This window comes from Mus pahari, chromosome X, assembly GCF_900095145.1.
Source record: "Mus pahari chromosome X, PAHARI_EIJ_v1.1, whole genome shotgun sequence".
Classification (NCBI taxonomy): Eukaryota; Metazoa; Chordata; class Mammalia; order Rodentia; family Muridae; genus Mus; species Mus pahari.
The window spans coordinates 6,792,880-6,809,098 of record NC_034613.1 but is presented as its reverse complement, the minus strand read 5'-3'; the positions used below and the strand labels follow the sequence as shown (position 1 = coordinate 6,809,098).

Here is a 16,219-nt window from a genome sequence, read left to right as displayed (position 1 = left end):
CTGGCCTCGAACTCAGAAATTCTCCTGCCTCTGCCTCCCGAGTGCTGGGATCAAAGGCGTGCACCACCACGCCCGGCTATTTACAATTTTTATTCAGAAATTGCATCACATGTTTCAGAGTGCCTTTATGGATAGCAGTTGTAGATACTCTTAAATATGCAACCTTAATCCGTAACCTTGCTGATTTCAAAATTAGGCAAATAACGATTGAAGTGAACCAGTTCGTTTATTAAGAAAAATCCCCTTCTGTTCAAAAGAAATTTTGGTTTTACCGAAGGGTCAAAGCCTTTTTTAAGAGATGAAGCTTCGTTTATGCAAAGCTCTCAGCAGCCTCTGCCTCACAGAGATAATGCATTCTGTGCTGAAAGCAGCAGAGGTGCCTCTGTGACTATCAGTAGCAAATATTCCCTAATGAAAGAAGAGCAGAAGATTGTTACTGGGAAGCTAGGTGATGGTGAGTCTCTATAAACCAAATGACAACTCACCCTGCATCTTCAGCTTCCCAAATTCATGCCCCCTTCAGGAACGGCCTTTGATTTGAAAGCTACTAGAAAATTAGTTTCAAAAATTTGTAAAACGCCATTAAACATGAGAAGGCAAAGAAAAGTGAGCTCTTACAGAATTGCTTCCAAGGAAATGTCTCCAAGTGTGCATTCTCCTCAGCAGAATGTCTGTGTACATGCTGTGCTAATTTGACAAATGACAAAGCCTCTACAACTCTAGCAGTTACTTGTGGCTATTTAAACGCTTCTTGTGCTGGCTACCTTATTTAATGATCAGATTTCACACTTCGAACAGTTTAGTCCTTTTCGACACTTACGAAGTTAATCTTAAGCTAAGCTAAAACTGAGCAAAAAAAAAAAAATCAGCCTTACCTGTCTGAGTAGCTTATGCTCATTACTGTTCCACACTCAGAGTCCTCTGATCGTCACTTTTCCAGTGTCCTTAATCAGTATGAGTAGGGTCTTGCATGACACCAAGTACAGTGGGGAGAAAAAGGGAAATTAGACTGTTGAAGAAATTCAACAGTTACAGTAAATATAGCCAGTTAAAAAAAAACACACACAACCCTCATTTCTCTATTTTTTTAGTGGGAGGAAGTTAGTGGGTAATATGTATATATATTTAGTATAAATATGTACTGTATAAATAAATATATATGTAGTATACTTATGATGATTTCATGAAGTAGTTAACTTTATTGTTGTGATTGGCTGAAGTTGCATTTCTAAGGTTTAATCCCACATAGCTAATTATTTTTCTGTGAGCATAGTAAAAGGAACTACTTTCCAGTAACTCAATAAAATACCAATAGAAATTTGTCTCTAAACTTAACTACAAAATCATTTGTGGACAGCTTCTTTGCAGCCCATCTTTTCCAAGAGTAGAGGAAAACAAAACTTGAAGTTTTCTTATTTATACCAACTTGCTCAAATCAAATATCACTAGGTTAGATTAAAATTCATGGTCATCAGTGGTCTCTGCTGTTTTAAGATTGAAAAAACTGATGCCCAGAGATAATTTCTCTCTGTGTGCTCAGAGTATACATAGGGACTAGAACCCAGTTTGGCTACTAATAAACAACTTTTGTCTACTTCTAATTGGCATGTTCTACCTCCATTTGGAGTTGAAATAGTGAGTACATGAATTAAAACATTTTATGATGGATTTTGGAGGTGGCAAATGTGTTTCAAAACAAGTTAATAGTTATAGCATGTAGTCTGAACTGACCATAACTGAAGGCTAAATGTGCATTTAGCAACTGACCACTGAGCAACCTGCATCCCCAGCCCGGTTCTGCCAATTCTTGTTTCCAAACCCAAGCCCACCTCATCTGCTTACCACTCATCTAGTAGATGATGAGAAGTTGCGTTTACTCAAAGATTGATCCTGAGAATCTGGAGAGGGCTGCCATCAGCAAAGCTCTGTCTTGGAGAACTGGGTTACAAGAAAGGTAGGAAAGCGTGGGTTATACAGTGGGACAATGGGCAGGAGGCTCTGTGCCCATTCCCCTGCCCGCCTCTAGCTAGAACTGTAATCAACCTTGACCTTCTGAAAATAGTTACAAACACATTAGTTATCTACAAGTTAACCTCCACAGCAATTTGTATGCTTTGTGTTAACTGATGCAGGGAATTAAAAGAACAAGGAGAGCTGCACATTCTGATGTTATCAGAAAGTCACCAGGAGTTGGAGGTGGGGGTGCCAATAAATCTAAAAATTGTTTGGCAATTAACATTTTTGTCATTTAGGTGAGCTCTTCTTTAGCATTTAAAGTAACAAAAGCAGAACAGGCAAAGGTAACTTCTGGAGAAGGAAAGGGGAGGGCACATAATTTCTCCCCACTGTCCCACTGCGTGTTCAGCATGGCCCAACTCCAGGATGTTTGCATATCTGGCAAGCCTTTTGCTAGACCTGAGTTCATTAAAAGGGTAGCCATTGCTCCATTCTCAAACCATTTTGGATTTTACTGTCATACATTTTCCTTAAACAGTACAGTTCACTCAGATATTTGAGTTTCTACCACAATTGTAGCAGCACATGGAGGTCCCAGATGCAGAATGCTAACCACAAACTAGAGTGTCTTCAAATCCAACGAAGATGTGATGTGTTATACAGACTTGAGCTGCTCTGAGAAATAGAAACTTAGTGGATTGGTAAATCACAATGGTTCATTAAAAGAACTGAAAGGGAAGAACAGAGAATGTGTGATAAACAGTGGTGGAAAATGAGGCTCAGGGAAGAAACAGCTCAAGTGAGACGAATAGGTAAATACTGTAAAAGGTTTTCTAAGACAGTAAGCAATACTCTCCAATAGTAGAAAAAAGTAATGGCAGGAAATACTAAGCTAACAAAAATATTACTTGTCATGGAGCTATTTCAAGAATATCAAACCAAGTTGCAAGTTCTCTAGGACATAGTGTGCCCCTTTGGACTTGAAGATCACAAATTTTCTCTGGCTCTTTGTGTTCTCATCATTCTCCTCTTCAGAGTGTGGCTTCCTTTGTTCACATGTAAATGTCTTTATCTGATTACTTCTCATCTGCCCAAGCACTCTCCTGTACATACTCTTCTGATCCTTCTGATCTGCCTCAAGTGATGTTTTTAAATCTGGCCCCTGGAATTCCTTTGAAGTATTTTAGGAAGAGTGATCAAAAAGGAAATCTCATTCAGTTTTGCAGCCCATGGTGAGCTGTTGTTACTGCCTCTATCAACTTTGAGGGGTGGGTTTGAAGATCACTTACCAGTTTCCCTCAAAGCCAAAAGCAGGAGGACATGAGATACCTTAGTCTTACCTGAACTTGTGTGTTTCAAATGGGAACTTATTTTTTGACTCTCCAAGCTAATATCTAAACTGGCTACAACTGGACAGTTTAAAATTTGTCCATCTGACCAATCAGTACCTCAGGGCATTGAGAGGGAAGCTTTTGTGCAAGACAAGAACATGTGTCTAAATATGTGCATATTAGAACATCATTCTTGATTTCCCTCAAAGGGGGCCATGGTAAGCCTGGTTCATTTCAATGTTTACACAAGCCAGTTAGCTTTAGATGTGCAGTGCAGTCCTGTTACTTAAAGCTGTGGTTTGTTCAAGTTCAGTGAACCTTCTGTTCTCTTTAGGATGTGGTATCTGGCCATAGCCTTGTTTCCAGTGCTACTGCTCTCAGGTCCTCACATTCTACTACAAGAATCTGTAGTCGTGGGAAAGCCGAGTGTAACTAGATAAAAGCTCTTTCTCCAGCATCCCTAACAGGCTGGCCTTGGCCACCCATCTTAATATGCCAATTCAAGAAGCAAATGACAAATTGTGAAAAGCAGAGAAAGGAGAGATAATCATGTGCACATCAAAAAGAGGAACAGTGTCTGGTGACCCCAAATCCCTCTGCAGGGTACTGATATCAGCTGTAGGTTAGAGGACAAATTGAGGCAAGGAGGCAAGAGCTGTGCATAATTATGCAGCCTTAGTCAAGGTGTAGCCAGTAGTTTGTGTGACTCACAGATCATTATCTCAGTTACGGTTCAGCAAAGGTACTCTGTAGGCATTCTTATTGTTCAAAGGAACAGGGTGGTCCCCAGGAGATGATTGCTCACACTATAGTCCTCACTGGATAAATTTCATCATCTAGGTGATGGAATCCAAGGAAGTCCTGGTTGAGGATAATAACTGGACATCTTTAGGCACCTTTTAGGCATCTGGAACAGAGCACGGTAAAAAAAAGCTGATACTAAGATGCCCCCTTTAGTCCTGTCTCTGTGTCCTTGGCCTCAAAGGACAATGGAATAAGTGATAATTTGATAAACACTCCTTGAGTGAGTCATATTGAAATAAGTAGGCAAAGCTAATGAGCCAGATTAAAAGAGATAGATGCAAAATGAAGGCAGAGACACCAGGCTTACACTGTGCTTTTAGGTCCCTGGGGACCTGAATGAGAAGCCAGTGTTTTTTTAGGACTATCGGGGAGTTTTTTCCCCCTCTTTTTATGGATGTGTACGTGTGTTCATGTGTGTGCAGTTGCATGTTCATATCATGTTTCAGAACCAACCATTCTTTCCTGTGGGTACTTTGAAAGCCAAAGGTAAATGGGCCAGCAGTTCTTGTGTTACTGCCATTCCTGTGCTATCTTTGAAGTGTACAAAGAAACTTATTTCCTTAAAAGCAGACATTTCTGAAAATAAGGCATTTGACAAGAGTCTGGGAGAAATGTGATCTATCACGAATTACCACAAGTAAACACATGCCCATATCACAACACAGCAACTGGGAATGCAAAAAGATTACGATCATGTATCAGTGCCCAGAATTCTCCATGTTTCTTTCCAAGAACAAGGTCATTTTATTTCTAGCCACTTCTTTTTAATTTCTCGATAAAATTGTCTTGAGATTAAGACTGTGTTTGTGTCCCTTTCTGGGGACACAAGGAGGAGGTATATCAATGGCCAGTGAAAGAGAATTGGGCATGAGTGTTCTTTCCTGTACCTATTAGTGTTTGAATTCAGTTGCTCATATTGAGAACCCCCAAAATTGAAGTACTACAGTTTATGTAAACTGCTAGAACAATTGATAATAGCCAGGCATGGCAGCACAGGTCTTTAATCCCAACACTCTGGAGGCAGAACAGATGGATCTCTCTGACTTTGAAGCCAGCCTGGTTTACACAGTTTCAGGTCAAACAAGTCTATATAATGAGACCTTGTCTCAGCAAGAGAGGGAGGGAGGGAGAGGGGGGCAAGAGAGAAAGAAAGAAGAGAGTTTGGGTGATGGTGGCCCACCCCTTTAATCCCAAGGAGATCTCTGAGTTTAAGGCCAGCCTGTTCTACAGAGCTAGTTCCAGGACAGCCGAGGCTACACAAAGAAACCCTGTCTCAAAAAAATACCAAAATTTGATAATAAATGACAACCACTTAACTATACTTTATATTTATGTATATGCATGCATACATTCATACATACATACATACATACATGGTTTTAGATATCTCTGAGATAAATGCTTTTATTTTCTTCAACGGGACAAGCATATCATCGTGGTAACACAACTAGGCCTTGAGTCAACACCAAGTATTAAATGCTGTTTTATCCTGACTCACATTAGATAAGATAGCACTCACATAATCTGTTATTTTTTTATTTTATTTTAAAAGACATTTCATATAATATATTTTTAGCATATCCTTTTCCCTCCTCCAAATCCTCCCTACCCAAATTCACATTCTCTCTCCCTCCTTCCCCTCCCTCTTGACTTTGTCTCTTTCTATCTTTCTCAAAAAAAGAAAAAACCAAAACACATAAAAGCTAAGTAAATAATATAAATAACAACAAAAAGAAAAGCACCCGTACAAAAAGCATAGCCTGTTTGGGCGTTAGTGCTTCTGATAAGGTGACCAAGTATCTCATATCTCCTTTGACTAAAAAATAGCTTTTACTTATGCCAACTTTTTATGTAATCTGAAGCTTATATTTTGCGATCCTAAATTTAATGTTACCCTTTTGCACAGTGGATTTTAACAGTCATTGATAATTCCTACTAAACTAGGAGTCTCATCCATTGGCACTTGCATCTTGATGCAACCTTGTGATGTGTGGAAATAGTTTTAGAGTTGAAATAAGTCACTCTAGACAAGCATACATACATGGCTGTTTCTAATATTTTCTTGTTGCCTTTCTTTTAGGAAAATCCAACCTGAAATACCTAGTAGAAAACAATTGTTAAGAAAAGCTTTGCTAAATTTTAACATCTCTGTAAACTGCTTGCGTCTTTAGAGCTCTGGCCAGCAGAGGGCGGTATATCACCGCACCACAACTCCAACTTTTTTTTTTTTTTTTTTTTTTTAATTTGCTTAGTTTCCAACTGGAAATGACTGCAGTATAGGCTGGGGGGGGGGAATTAAAAATATTGAAGGGTTTGTCCCTTTAAGCTCTAAGAAATCTATAAGTGTACTTTTTCTAGTGCATGAAAACCACTTTAAAAGTGATAAAGTGAAAATAATTTTAAAACAATAAATTCTCTCAAGATGAAAGCCCACTCATCCGCCATGAACAGGATAAATCATTTAAGGGTTGGTTTTGTCTTATTTTGTTTGAATGATTATCATGAGTCGCTCTTGTGAAATATTCATGACTCTAACTCTCCTGGAGGTAAAAGAAAGCCTGGCAAGCTGAGTGTGGCGGGGCACACCTTTTACTCCCTGCACTCAGGAGACAGATGGATCTATGTGAAGCTAGCCTGGCTTTTAGGACAGCCCAAACCACATAGTGAGATCCTACACCCACTAAAAAGAGAAAAAGAAAAAAGAAAAAAAGAACAGTCGAACATTTTAGCATGGGACAATTTTGTGGTCATCTTGTGGGATTTAACTTCTAAAATAAAATTATAGCAGCTGATGGATATAGTTTGAAAAGACAAGTAATGCTTAAAGGGCTTATAATGAAAATAGTTAACAAATGTATTTTAAAGTATATTTTATCCTCTGAAGAAAGTATTAGAAGAGATACCCTTTCTCCTCCACTGTCCTCACTTCCTCCAGTAGCAGGTCAACTATGCTCATCTTCCTCCTAAAAGTGCCTCACAGCTCAGCTCTCTACATCGGGCACATACATGGTTTTATCCCCGAGAACGTGTGGTTGGTCACTAAATCTTCCGTCACCACCTCCCATCCTGCATGGATCTCTCACATGAGTACACAGTTCCCTAATCCTACCTCACAAACAAAAGAGCTGGCAAGTAAACTCAAAGAACTCACTTTTCCTTAAAGAAATGTCTTCTATCCATTATTGCATCTTTAGAAAGTAGTTTGTTGGTTTGGTTTGGTTTGGTTTGGTTTGGTTTGGTTTGGTTTGGTTTGGTTTGGTTGGTGTTTGTTTGTTTTGGAGACAGGGTTTCTCTGTGTAGCTCTGACTGTCCTGAAACTCATTCTGTAGACCAGGTTGGCCTCGAACTCAGAAATCCGCCTGCCTCTCCCTCCCAAGTGCTGGGATTAAAGGCATGCGCCACAATACCTGGCTAGAAAGTAGTTTGAATACTGTTTTCATTTTCACCTACCACATTTCTTTGAATATGCTTTCACTTTTGATGACCTGACTAGGCTTTTATATTTTTTCCCTTATGTGCAGTAAAATAGCTCTCTCCCTAGGGATTAATAAGGTATGTGTAGCTTAGAGTCCACTGTTTCCTCAGCAACATTGCTCAAAGGAAAGAGAATTGTGCTTTGCCAAGGGACCTCCCATGTCCAGGTCTGGGAAGTGTCGAACTGCTTTGGTTCCTTCTCATACTAAATGTATCACAAATCTGACCCTTTGTAATTTTCATCCACTATATCTCTTTCTGTGCTTCTAGAACAGCAACCTAGCTTGGCAAGAAAGCTAGAAGAAAATCCCATTCCTGCTAGCTCTAGAAGTTTATTCGATCCTGAGAGCTAGGTATTCTCACTGACATCTACAGTACCACAGCCTGAAAGGGTGTAGAAAAATGATCCTTCCAGAAAGTTAAGGGAGCAGCCCTCCCATGCCTCTAGGCTGTACCCATCACTCAAGGTTTCACTGGTATGAGGGTCATAACTGTCCAATCATTGGATCAGGAGACTCACTTGCGTTACTTGACTATCTTCTCTTCTAGTTGCCACACATACTTGGAACCATGTAATCTTTAGCTACAAGATCTGACCCCATGTATCCTGTGTTTTTCAAGCCTTGCTGGCCACAAAGGGGAAGTGAATATGAGCATGCATGCAAACCTGTCAGTTCCCTTTCCAGCCAGCTCAATGTGTTCGCTTAAAAATATAGAGGAAACGGTGTTTTTCTTCTGAGTACAGACTGAATTTCCCCATACAGATGAGCATTTCTGCTTCTGACAGATGGCGAGGGGGTGTGGAAAAGAAGAGTGCATGCAGTTATGAGAAAAGGGTCTTAAAAGAGAAATTAGGGACACAGAGACAAAACTGAACTGGGGAAGAGAAAGGTGCTACTGAGTACCAGAAAGGAAAACAGCAGAAGGGAGTGTCCGGGGTGCTAAGAACATCTCATTTGGAGGACAGCAGAAAGAGGCAGGAAGGAAACAGAGAAAGGAACTGCTATTAAAGTACTCTCTGTAAAGTCTATGCCAGCAGGATTAGCACAAGGCGTGAAGAACTTTGATCTAGAAACTTACAGTTGGCCAATATTTGAAATAGGGTAGATTGGCCATGGTGGTATTCACTTAGAATCCCTGAACTTGGAAGACTCCGTAACTAGAATAGTATGTTGAACACCAGCCTGGGCTATGTGAAGAGTTCCTGCCTCCAAAAGAACAAAAGCAAAAATAACACAGCAGAGGGATTAGGGTTACTACTCTCACTTGAGTTCCTACCATTGAGGTGGACGTGACCTTGTTGCTATTTTCCATTGCAATATGAAGACTAGTTCAGTGATCCAGATTATACAGAAAAGTCAAGGCTCAGATATATATTAATGTATCTTCTGGCATCTGTCCAGAGACCCTGCATTCTTTGCTTGCTGAGTCTTAGAGAGCATGGCCTGGCTGGTGTAAAGCGGGATGTGTCTGCTAGCTCTCCAGAAGCCAGGCTTTAGTGCACTTTGTGAGTTCCTTCTAGAGTTGGCTGAGTCACTTTCTTGTATACCGCTCTAGATCTCATGTTTACCCTCAGCTTCCAGCTGTGTATTTCTGCCTTTCCCCTGGTATTTGGCTATTTGGATAACATACCAAATATTTTCTGATTGCTGGGTACTTTTATTAAGTCATTCAGCCCTCTTAACAACTCTCTAAGTGAGGTCCAGCCATTACTCATGTTTTTCTCTATAAGAGAAAGAATGTGTCCAAGGCAACTTATAAACGAGGGAGCAAATATTTGAACTCAGGCAGTCTTTTAGCCTGTCTATTTTGCTAGCTCTCTGTTCATTCTTTATTGAAGTGTTATTCAGCTCTAAGTTGCATTTGGCCTCACCAGGCTTCTTCCCATGATCATATCAACAAGTCACAGATTGTACTCCGTATCCATTGGCCAAACTAACTCACTGGACTGTTCAACTAGGCAATACTGACATTTCCCCCACACAGCTTCCCCTTAATTTTCGTTCCTTCTCTAGAGAACCACTAATTCTTTCCCATGACATGTTTAGTATTTAATCAGGACATCTGATCGGAGACATTGTGTTTCTTAAAAGTATTTTTATGTAATTATACACAAGTGCTTAGGTTTTGTAGTTTTAACTCTCAGAAAACATTTCTGTTTTTATGTTCTCAGGGATCCCCTCATTTGATACCTCAGTACTATTTATAAGTGAAATGCTAATATGTCAAAAATATGATCTGATCTATGAATTTTAGAGTCCTTGAGGAATGTATAGTAAGACTAGTGACTAGCTAGATTTATTTTTTAGTTAGTTAGTTAGTTCCTGACTACAGTTTCCCCTCCCTCCTTTCTTCCTGGTCCCCCACTACCACCTCCCCTCTCCACCCACCCATCCACTCCTCCTCCATTTCTCTTCAGAAAAAGGCAGGCCTCTCATGGGTATCAACTAGCTACAATATATCAAGTTGCAGTAAGACTAGATACCTTCTCTCCTATTAAGACTAGAGAAGGCAACCCGGTAGAAGGAAAGGGTCCCAAAGGCAGGCAGCAGAGTCAGAGACCGCCTCTGCTCCCACTGTTAGGAGTCCCACAAGAAAACCAAGGTACAGAATTGTAACAGATGTGCAGAGGGCCTAGGTCAGACCCATATAGGCTCCCTAGTTGTTATTGGGTCCCTATGAGCCCAGGTTAGTTGATTCTGTGGATTTTCTTATAACATTCTTGATACCTTTGGTTCCTACAATCCTTCTTCCCCCATTTATGCAAAATTCCCCAAGTTCCACCTAATGTTTGTCTGTGATATCTCTGCTTCTGTTTCTATCAGTTGCTAGGTGAAGCCCCTCTGATGACAATTGAACTAGACACCAACCTATGCATATAGCAGAATATCATTAGGAGTTGTTTCATTGCTTTTTTTTTGGGGGGGGGGGAGTCAGCCATGTTTGGTTCTGTCCTAGGTCTCTAGGTTATCTAGCCTTTTGTTCCTGGCCCTGCAGGCAGCGTCAGGGGTGGACTCCCTCTCATGCTGGATCAGTCATTGGTTGGCCACTTCCATACTTTCTGTGCCCCAGCACATCCCGTAGGTAGGACAAATTGTAGGTCAACATTTTGTGGCTGAGTTGGTGTCCCAGTCCCTCAACTAGAAGTGTTCCCTGGTTACCGGAGATGACCAATTCAGGCTCCATATCCTCTATTGCTAGGAGTCTTATAGGCTAGATTTATTGATAAAGGGTGTTTTTTCATTTGTTTGTTTTTGTTTTGTCCTTGCTATTTGTTGCCTGGTAGAAGAAGCCACTGAACTAAGTATAAGTATATACAAGTTGAAGTTATTTGTGACCCATTTAAACAAGAAAGGATTGAGGCCCAGAATATATAAAGAAGTACTTCAACAATTTTCAATAAAGAGAGAAAGTTAAGCAGCTGAGGAGGAGGGGGAAGTGCAGCTATGAACAGACCATTCACCTAAGAGAAAGCCTACATGCAGGAAGTATTACAAATGACACTCCATTGCCCTACTGATCGGGAAAGTGCACACTGAAGCCACAAGGAGATACCATCTCACACCTATCTGATTGACAAAAAGTAGTGCGTGATGAAACCAAGTGTTAGCGAGGATGTGGGCAGCTAAGAGTTCATTTCTGCCTACTTGTGAGATTGTGTAAGTAATAAAATTGCTTTGGAAAATGAACTGGGATATGCTGAAGACCTTCAGTCTTACAGCCAGTCATTGTTGCTTGAGGTGTCAACTCTAAGGGACCTCCATGCAAGGACCTTTGGCAAACAGAAGACTGCTCCTCTCCATGGCTCCTACTAACAGAAAAACTGGAAACCACCTATATGTCCGTTGGTGGGGGAAATGGAGAAATGAACTCGTGTTGTTGTTTTGTGTCCACTTCATCTATGAAAAGAAATAAAGCCTTTGTGTTAGACATAGATCAGCATAACTACAGTAGGAAAGAGCTATGAGATGATAAAATAGTAGTTACACCACATGTAAACTTTTTTAAAAAAAGAAAGTGTATCTTGTTATATACATGTGTTATAAAAGTACAAAAAAATAAAAACCCAACCACCTTACCCAAGTATAATAATGCACACCAGTAAGATCCCAGTATGACCAAACAGTAAGATAAGTTCAAGACCAGCCTGTACTACATTTTCCTGTTTCAAGAAAAAAAGGCATAGTTTATATACATATAAAGTAGAATTAAATGTGAAATTACCAAATAAGATAAGTAATGGCTAACTGTTGCCCCTGAACTAATTTCACTGGGTGACCAAAGCTAAAAGTAGCATATATATCCAAACTACAACTGAAAATCTTTTCCAGAACTCATCCTGTGTTTTTATGAACTTGAGAAAAAAATTAAATTAGGTTAAATGCACCAATTTACCTTTTAAAAAAAAAAAAAAAAAAAAAAAAAAAAAAAAAAAAAAAACATGTTCCACGTGTCTGGGCTTGCAGAGTCAAGTAGAGTTTGTAAGCTATACAAATGTATGACAGCCAGAAAGCCAGTCTTGCAGATTTGGGGATTTGGGCATCATACAATTTTGATAAATGTTAAAAGTTTTTGCACTAATTACATATTAATAGTGCTAGGTTTTTGAGGCAGTTGGGGTTGTTTGTTTTTTAGTAACTATCATCTTGGAGGCTAAGGGAAGTAGCTCAGTTGATAAATTGCTTGCTACACCAACAGTAAGACCTGGCTCTAATCCTCAGCATAAGTACGTGTTTATTTTGATTCCCATTTTGTTGCTTGTAAGCATGAAGTAAGAAAATAAGAGGCAAAGTGGAATTTAGGACAAACCTGTTTTCCAGAAGTAGGACCATTGCTCCCACCACCAAGTCTTCATCTGCAAACTCAGACTGAACTAAGACATAGCAGCCATTCATCCAGGCATAACCTGGACATCTCTCTATAGAGATTGCTATCATTGCATTAATAGAAAACGATTTCCCATCCACAGATGATTTAGCCATCTATGTTTTTTAACAACTTCTTTATTTACAACTAACTTTTAATTCCATTTAAATTCCCTTTCATATGGTACAAGGTGAGGATATAAGTTGGCTTTTTATTTTAAATTTGCACAACACTATTTATTAAGCCATCTCTTCCTTCTTGAAGCTCTTTGCAGTGGTTCCTTTATTTGCAATGATTTTCTCTCAGGGAAAGGGATGGGTAAGAGTTACCTTAGAAGCTTTTCAAAAAATATGCACACTGCAGCTAACAAAGCTTTAGGTCTCCCTCTGGTTAGTTCTTACCCACTTCTGAGTGCCAGCCACATGCCACTCTCCTCACATCACCAAGGGTCTACTTCAGATGTGCATTCCATTCCCCTGGTAAGTTTTTCTCTGCATTTACTCCCTTGTTTGTTTGTTTGTTTTTTTAAATCGAAGGATACAAATGTATTTAATAGAAATAAAGTAAGTTTCTATCATCAGATTAAGTATCCCTTATCCAAAATGTTTAGGACCATAAGTGTTTCAGATTTGGGAGTTATTCTGATCTAGGAATATCTGCACAGACTTTACTGGTTGAACATTCCTACCCTAAAATCCCAAAATATATTAAATTTTTAAAAAATATTTCAGATTATGGATCATTTTAATTTTCAGGTTTTGAAATTAGGTATGGTGAGTATGTACTTTAGAAACCTAAAAAGTAATAATTCTGCAGCATTCATATTGTCTCTTGAAATTTTTCTATTTTTGTTTTTTCTGGGTAACTTTAAATAGGCTTTGGTTGAAATAGTTGTAATTTTACTAGTTCCATTTTTGTATAAGCAGGATAATCAAGGCTTATATAGAATTGTTTATTCTAAGATGGTAGAGACAGACACCATCTATCCTGGCTCTGTGCGTAGTACTTTCCCAAAACTAACAGCAGTGCTTAGCACTGCGATGTCGCTCAGGGAGCCAGGCGGTTCATGTTGCCCTTATATGGCCTTGCACATATGAGATAGTATTTAGAAGCTTGTTCTGTCTGAAGATCTTTTGCAAGGTACTTTTGAAGATCTTATGCATGTACTTCTGAATTTCCTTTTTCTGTGTATATCTAGAACTAAGCCTTATGTTGGCAGATGGAAAGTCAGTATTTCCTAAGTACATAAAACCAGTGATCGATAAGACATTATATGTAATAAATAGCTCTAAATTTAGTGAGTCGGTAGCATGGTTTTATTAAATTCTAGAACTATTCTCCAGATTCAGGCTAATTTAAAGAATGTTTAAAAATGAAATTTCTATCAGTAAAAAAAAATTACAGAAAAATAACTATAATAAAATTTTATTTTATTACAGTTAGCATAAGTTAATTCAGTAAACATTTTCAAATATTTTATAGAGATCATCATTTGAATATTATAGTAACTGATGATAATATAGTTTGTGTGTGATACATGCATGTGTGCGGACATGTGTCTGTGTGTGTGGTGTGTATGGTTATGCATGCACATGTGTTCTGATGTGTCCACTTTTGTGCAGAGGCCAGAGGAGGACAGTAGGTGCCCTGCTCTATGTATCTGCCAGGTCAACTGGACATCAAGTTTCCAGGATATGCCCCACCCCATGTGCTCTGGTTACAGTTGTTACCCACTGTCTTAGTTACAGTTATCATTGCTGTGATGAAATATCATGACCAAAACCAACTTGGGGAGGGAAGGGTTTATTTGGATTATGAGCTTCCACATCACTTCATTTTTGAAGGCAGTCAGGGCAGAAACTGAAGCATAGCAGGAACCTGGAGACTGGAGCCAAAAGCAGAGGCTATGGAAGTTGATGCTTATGGCATCCTCAGCCTGTTTTCTATAAGAACCTAGGACTACCTGCCCAGGGGTGTCCCCACCCACAGTGGGCTGGGCCCGTCCCCATCAATCACTAATTAAGAAAATGCCTATAGGTTATCCTACAGCTCGATCTTTTTCTCAAGACATTTTCTCAATTGAGGCTCTTTCATCTCTGATGACTAGTTTATATCAAATAGACATAAACTAGCAAGTACACTGAGCCATGTGTTCAGCACTTGATAATATTTAAACTCTGTTTATTAGTGTGACATTAAGAGGTAGGGAATGCTTACCACTGATAGGATCCAAGTTTTCATTATTTAAAATTACACAAACAGTTACTAAGTTTCATTTAGATATTATCTGATACCGTTGTCAGGACACAAACTAAAATTGTTTTAACACTTTTTATAAGCCTCTAATTGTTCTGAAAACTTCCGGTTTTTATCGACAAATGTTATTTGTATTTCCAGATATACTTCTGCTTAACCTATTCTTTATTCAACCTGTTTGTGCACTTTCTGAAATATAGTGCCAAATGAAACTGAGTGCTAAAACTATATACAAGCAAATCTCATTGAGATAAAATCCGGCCCAATCAAAAATTTGCATGCTTTTTTCTCATCCAAGTTATTTTTTGCAGTTTTTTAAAAATTATATCATCATTTCTCCCTCCCTCTCTTCCAACTAACCCCTCCTATATCCCCACCACACTCTCTCTTATTCATTTAATTATTCTTACATATATGTGTAAGTATATAATTATGTAAATACAACATACTGTTTAATGTTGCTTCTGTTGTATATATTTTCAAGGTTAAGCACTTGGTATTGGATAACCAATTAGTGGCACCTCCCTGAGGAAGACTAGTTTTCTCTCTCTCGGCAATCAGTGTTACCTGTACTTCTTCATCTGAGGGTTTGGTCCCATGACATTTCCCTCATCCACATTGGCAAGTCAACTAGTGTTGTCATTATTAAATTTTTCTTAAGCAGCCATATTGTTGAAACTTCTTAGGTATATCTTCTGTATCCTATCTAGAAGCAAATATTCTGATCTTCTGGTTCTTAAAATTTTCACTTTCCTCTTCTACAATGTTCCTTGAGCCTCACGTGTATGGGTTTTGTTGTAGATTTATCAGTTGGGGTTAGGCAGCCCATGATCAGTTAATGTCTGCATTTTAACAAGATTGTGCTTTTGGTAGTAGTCTCTGTCTGATACAAAAGAAGTCTCTTAGAGGAGTGAAAGCAATGAGTATATATATATACACCTTATATATACTCCTTATATATAAGGAGTCTTTAGAATGCCACTGGCTCTGACCTGAAAGCTTTATCCTTGAGGATTAGTTTTCATAGTACTGGAAAGTACTTTACAAGCTGCCATGAGAGGAATGCAACCAATAGTCCTACCCAGCTATGACACCTATTAGCCACAACAATGACCAGCATAGCAGCATATCTCTAAAGGTGCAATAGTGGCACATATTTTGGTAGTAACCAACAGCTTTCTAATTGGGCTTAAGGCAGCAGGGAAACTATGCCTGATACTGTAAACCTAGAACAAGATCATAGGTCTTAGAGAAGAACCAGCTACTGCCACTTTTCCTTAAACCAGTATAATTCATAACTGCATTCTAAATTTGTAGTGCTTTATGACACTGTTTTCCAGCCACTGGCTTAACTTGAGTTTTATTATTATTATTATTATTATTATTATTATTATTATTATTATATATTTTATTTATTTACATTTCAAATGCTATCCCGAAAGTTCCCTATACCCTCCCCCTCCCCTGCTCCCCTACCCACCCACTCCCAGTTCTTGGCCCTGGCATTCCCCTGTGCTGGGTCATATAAAGTT

The 16,219-nt window shown here is 39.0% G+C and overlaps 2 protein-coding genes across 14 annotated transcripts in view; one reads left to right on the top strand and one right to left on the bottom strand.

Moving 5' to 3' along the window:
* Positions 1–1,956, bottom strand: part of Gpr82 (G protein-coupled receptor 82) — a 5,902-nt gene extending 3,946 nt beyond the window's left edge. The window contains exons 1-2 of the mRNA XM_021188356.1: positions 1,843–1,956; positions 876–965 (exon numbers count right to left, since the gene is read on the bottom strand). The gene's annotated coding sequence lies outside the window, so the exon portion shown is untranslated. The remainder of the gene's footprint in view (positions 1–875; positions 966–1,842) is intronic.
* Positions 1–16,219, top strand: part of Cask (calcium/calmodulin dependent serine protein kinase) — a 344,733-nt gene that overhangs the window by 189,445 nt on the left and 139,069 nt on the right. The window lies entirely within an intron of this gene.